Consider the following 6,060-nt stretch of genomic DNA (forward strand, 5'->3'; position numbering starts at 1 on the left):
TGCCGGGAGGAGCTCTGGCTTGCCATCCGCCAGTCCGGCCGTTGCCGCTGCCTCTTCATCGACCTCCCTCTGTGCCACTAGTGCGACGCTGACCACTTGATTCGTTGCTGCTAGATACAGCAACAATGGCTCTTGTGGTTTAGGCGCAACCAGTATTGGTGTGGAGGAGAGGTATTTCTTCAAATCCTGCAGTGCTGCTTCAGCCTCTGGGGTCCATTCCATTGGTCCCGCCTTTTTCAAGATTTTGAAAAAGGGGAGGGCGCACTCGACAGACTTGGAGATAAATCTACTCATGGCGGCAATGCAGCCAGTGAGCCGACGCACATCCTTGATCCACTTGGCGCCTCAATTTGCACGATAGCCTTGATCTTGTTTGGGTTTGCCTCGATCCCACGCTGTGACACAAAGAACCCGAGAAGCTTGCCGGATGGAACGCCAAAGACACACTTCTCAGGGTTCAACTTGAGGTTGATCTTGCGCAGGTTTGCAAATGTCTCTTCTAAGTGTTGTACAAGAGTTGCCCGGTCCTTGGTTTTGACCACTATGTCATCCATATAGGCTTCCATATTTCTATGTAGCTGGGGCTCCAAACCAATTTGGACCGCCCTTGCAAACATTGAGCCAGCACTCTTCAACCCGAAAGGCATCCGTAAAAAGCAATACATACCACATGGGGTGATGAATGTTGTCTTCTCTTGGTCTTCTCTTGTCATGAAGATCTAGTGGTAGCTCGAGTAGGCGTCGAGGAATGACAACAGGTCACACCCGGCCGTGGAGTCAACAATCTGGTCGATGCGCGGCAACGGGAAGGGGTCCTTGGGACAAGCCTTATAGATATCTGTGTAGTCAATACACAGCCTCCACTTCCCGTTTGCCTTGCGCACCACCATCGGATTGGCCAACCACGTCGGATGGAGAACTCCTCTCACCAAGCCTGCCGCTTCCAACATCTTGATCTCCTCTGTGATGAACTCCTGCCGTTCCAAAGCCTGCTTCCTGACCTTCTGCTTGACGGCTCGCGCATGGGGATAGACAGCAAGATGGTGCTCAATCACCTCCCTGGGAATGCCGGGGATGTCGGATGCTTGCCATGCAAACACATCGACATTCGCCCGCAGGAAAGTGACGAGCGCGCTTTCCTATTTGATGTCGAGGGTGGAGCTTATGGTGAAAGCCCCTCCCGTGCCATCCTCCTTGACGGACACCTTCTTGGTCTTTGGCGGTGCAGCTCTGGATTTCTTGCTCTTGCCAGTGGAGCTCTCTGGCACGTCCTCGATGGTGGCACAACACTCCGAAGAGGTGCACTTGCCGGAGTGGGTGCGAGAGGTCTTGCCGGTCTTCTTCTTCCCTCTCGAGCCTTTAGCAGCAGGAGCAAGTAACTTCGCGGCAGTTGCTGCAAATCAGTCCATCCTTCTTGTCGCAGGGGACGGTGATGATGGTCATCGGGCCAGGCATCTTCTGCGTGTTGTAGGCGTAATGCGACGCCGCCATAAACATGGCTAGTGTCGGGCGGCCGAGGATCCCGTTGTAGGGCAAGGGGATCTCAGCTAAATCGAAGACAATCCTCTTCGTCCTATAGTTGAACTCGCCTCCAAACGTCACAGGTAGCGTGACCTTGCCTTTCGGCTGACTCCTTCCCGGGTTGATCCCTTGAAACGTGCCTGTCTCCTCGAGGTCTCCATCAGGAATCTGCAGCCTTTTGATCACAACGGGCGAGATCAAGTTCAGACCGGCCCCGCCGTCAACTAGAATCTTGTTCACCTTGAGGTTCCGTATCGTTGGTGAAACCAACAACGGCAAAGACCCGACCGCGGTTGTGCTATCAGGGTGGTCCTCGGTGTCGAAGATGATAGGCGTGCTGGACCACTTCACTGGCTTCTGAGCATCGAATGATGGCTCTGCTGTTGTGATCTCACGCGCCCACTGCTTGAGGTGGCGGTGAGAGGTATGCAGTGAGGCTCCACCATTGAAGCACATGGCCTCTGTGGCCTTCTGGAACTCATGCTCGCCGGACTCGTCGTCCTCGTCATGATCATCATCTTCCTGCTTCTTGTCGCGGCCCCGAGCGGGCCTCTCGTGCTGGTTATCCTTTCCGCGGCGACCTCCTTGGCCGCCACGCTTCTTGCCGGATCCCTCGGCACCATCCTGGCCCTTCTCCTTGTCCCGCCTCTCATACTCAGCCTTTTGCTTCTAAGCAAGCAGCTCGACTTGCTGGCAGTTCTGGAGGTCGTGGCCCTTGGTGCGGTGGATCTTGCAGTATTGCTTGTCGGAGCCTCCTGGATTATCGGCAGCCGCCAAGGCCCGGCAAGCGGCGCACCCATCAATTTCCTTGTCGGGGTCGTCTGCACTGGCCTTCGTGGCAGCGCCGGTGTCCTCGGATCCCTCGACGGCAAGCACGGTATTGTCCTTGCGTTTCATGTTGCGGCGCCGACCCTTCTTTGTCGGGGCGGCGGTGTCTTGGTCTGTAGAGTCGGTTTCCGCGCCGGCGTCCTCGCCGGGGTACTTCCTTCCCTCTTTCGCTCGGGCACATCTATCGGCCAGAACATAAAGTTCGGCTGCAGCCTTGACTTTGTTCATCACCAACTCTTCACGCATCTTGCGGTTACGCACATTCTGATGGAACGCGCTGATCACGGCGGCGGTATGAACATCCGGGATGTTGTATTGCACTCGGTTGAACCTCTGTAGGTACTTGCGCAGGTTTTCACCTTCCTTCTAGGGAATGATGTGCAAATCACTCGCATGGCCATGAGCTTGGCGGCCTCCAGTGAAGGCACCAACGAACTCATGACACATATCCGACCAAGAAGAAATGGAATCCGCCGGCAAGTGCATCAACCAAGACATGAAATTGGGTTTTAGGGCCAACGGGAAGTAATTGGCAAGCACCTTGTCGTCGGGAGCTCCAGCGGCTTGCATCGCGATGGTGTAGATGCTGAGGAACTCTGGCGGATGGGTCTTGCAATTGTACTTCTCGCTGATGTCGAGCTTGAACGTGCGGTGGGACGGCCACTGGAACTGCCGCAGCTCAGGGGTAAATGTTGGGCAACCCACCTCGTAAGGTAGGCCGCCGGAGCCTCCCGGTGCTGGGTGGTCCATAGCGGGCCCCGCCTGCCTATCTGAATGGTGGCGTGTATTGCGCCTGCACTCGATGGTGGTTCGAGCGTCCTCATGGGCTCGCTCCCGAACAACTTGGCGCTGGTCGCGGTGGGTCCGTTGGTCGGACGACGCTATGGAAATGTTATCACAAGTGTCATCACGACGGATCGACACCCATGGTGGGTGGTGTGGAGGAGGAGAGTGCACCGTGGCCGCGGCACCTCCGGCCCCTCCACCGCTGGCGTGCGGTGGTTCGACGGAGCGCCGGCCTGAGGGCCTCGCTGGCCGTGGCTCGTCTTTTTGGCGACGCTGACGAGGCTCTGGATGGTGGCTCTCCACTCGTCGAGCTTTTCCACAGCAGGAGGGAAGTCGAGGAGCAGCTGCGCGCGTGCCAAAGCTTCTGCTGGCGTGGGTGGCGGCAAAAGCTGCGTGGACCGTGACGCGCTCCGACTTCTAACCACGTTAGAAGGAGCTCTATCACGGCCCGGCGGCTGCTCGCCATTTTTGCCAGCACTTCGGCGGGCATGCTGGCCTCCTTTGTCCCGCGAATGATGCACATGACTCTTCCCACGGCGGCGTCCGGGGTCCTCGGCATGGTGGCGCTGCTCGTCGCGCGTCGTGGGCGCCGGCGCAGGTGTCCTGGATGTTGCCGCGCCGCCCGTAGGTGGCACGGCGCCACCTCTGGAGGGCCCCGTGCTGACTGCGGGGGGCCCGGCTCCGTCCTCGGGTCCGGCGATACGCGGCCCGTCGTCTTCCGCACGAACGATGCCGCTCGCCAGGCTCCGACTGCCAGAGCCATGTGGGTGCTCGCGGGCCGCGCCTCGGGTTATGTCCGCGACCGGCCCGCTGCTCACTCGCACCGGTACGGGCCGTCCGGCTCCGGATAAGCCGATCACCTTGATCGTCTTCTTCTTGGGAGCCATGGCGATGAAGAACTGCTAGGCTAACTACTAGACCGGATTTTCACAACTGCGCCCCCTACCTGGCGCGTCAAAGATGTCGGGGGAAATCGACACCTATGGAATCACTTGGATCCCTTCTACGGTTGGCGGGCGCGGGGTTGTGCAAAGAGCGGGTCTGACAGGAAGCACACAGATCGTTTACCCAGGTTCGGGCCGTGGAGATGCGTAATACCCTAGTCCTGCTTTGGTGGATGTATTTGAGTGTTCTTGTGTTCTTGAGCTAGCTACGGGGCGAGAATTGCCCAAAAGATCCGAATCCTCCTCCTGGTCACCTCGGGCCTCCTTTTATAGGCAAAAGGGGTCACCACAGTGGCACACAGGAGGTGGAAAGGTGTACAATGGATGAGTCTATCCTCTGGTGTGACACCCCCGATTTGACCGTACACTAATCATGCACGCAAATGTGTACGACCAAGATCAGGGACTCACGGGAAGATATCACAACACAACTCTAAAACATAAATAAGTCATCCAAGCATCATAATACAAGCCAGGGGCCTCGAGGGCTCGAATACAAGTGCTCGATCACAGAAGCGTCAGCGGAAGCAACAATATCTGAGTACAGACATAAGTTAAACAAGTTTGCCTTAAGAAGGCTAGCACAAACTGGGATACAGATTGAACGAGGCGCAGGCCTCCTGCCTGGGATCCTCCTAACTACTCCTGGTCGTCGTCAGCGGCATGCACGTAGTAGTAGGCACCTCCAGTGTCGTAGGTGTCGTCGTCGACGGTCTCTAGCTCCTGGACTCCAGCATCTGGTTGCGACAATCAGGTATAGAAAGGGGAAAAGAGGGAGAAAAGCAACCGTGAGTACTCATCCAAAGTACTCGCAAGCAAGGAGCTACACTACATATGCATGGGTATATGTGTAAAGGGGCATATCAATGGACTGAACTGCAGAATGCCAGAATAAGAGGGGGATAGCTAGTCCTATCGAAGACTACGCTTCTGGCCATCTCCATCTTGCAGCATGTAGGAGAGAGTAGATTGAAGTCCTCCAAGTAGCATCGCATAGCATAATCCTACCCGGCGATCCCCTCCTCGTCGCCCTGTTAGAGAGCGATCACCGGGTTATATCTGGCACTTGGAAGGGTGTATTTTATTCAGTATCCAGTTCTAGTTGTCATAAGGTCAAGGTACAACTCCGGGTCGTCCTTTTACCGAGGGACACGGCTATTCGAATAGATAAACTTCCCTCCAGGGGTGCACCACATAAACCAACACGCTCGATCCCATTTGGCCGGACACACTTTTCTGGGTCATGCCCGGCCTCGTAAGATCAACGCGTCGCAGCCCCACCTAAGCACAACAGAGCGGTCAGCACGCCAGTCTAACCCTATGCGCGCAGGGGTCTGGGCCCATCGCCCTATGCACACCTGCACGTTGCGTACGCGGCCGGAAGCAGACCTAGCCTAGTGGCGTTCCAGTCCAATCCGGCGCGCCACTCAGCCGCTGACGTCAAGAAGGCTTCGGCTGATACCACGACGCCGGGATACCCATAACTACTCCCGCGTAGATGGTTAGTGCGTATAGACCAAATGGCCAGACTCAGATCAAATACCAAGATCTCGTTAAGCGTGTTAAGTATCCGCGAACGCCATCCAGGGCCAGGCCCACCTCTCACCTGGGTGGTCTCAACCTGCCCTGTCGCTCCGCCACAAAGATCCACTTGCGGGTACTCCTACGAGCCGACCCGACTTTAGTCATCACATGTGTCATGTATGTAGTATATAAGTATATACCCGTGATCACCGCCCAGGTGATCACGGCCCGATAGTATAGCACAGCAGACGGACAAGAATGTAGGGCCACTGATGGAAATCTAGCATCCTATACTAAGCATGTAGGATTGCAGGTAAAGGTAACAACAGTGGTAGCAAGGATAGGCTATGCATCAGGATAGGATATCGGAAAACTGTAACATGCTACACTACGCTAATGCAAGCAGTATAGAGAAGAATATGCGATATCTGGTGATCAAGGGGGGGCTTGCCTGGTT

This window comes from Triticum aestivum, chromosome 2D, assembly GCF_018294505.1.
Source record: "Triticum aestivum cultivar Chinese Spring chromosome 2D, IWGSC CS RefSeq v2.1, whole genome shotgun sequence".
NCBI lineage: Eukaryota > Viridiplantae > Streptophyta > Magnoliopsida > Poales > Poaceae > Triticum > Triticum aestivum.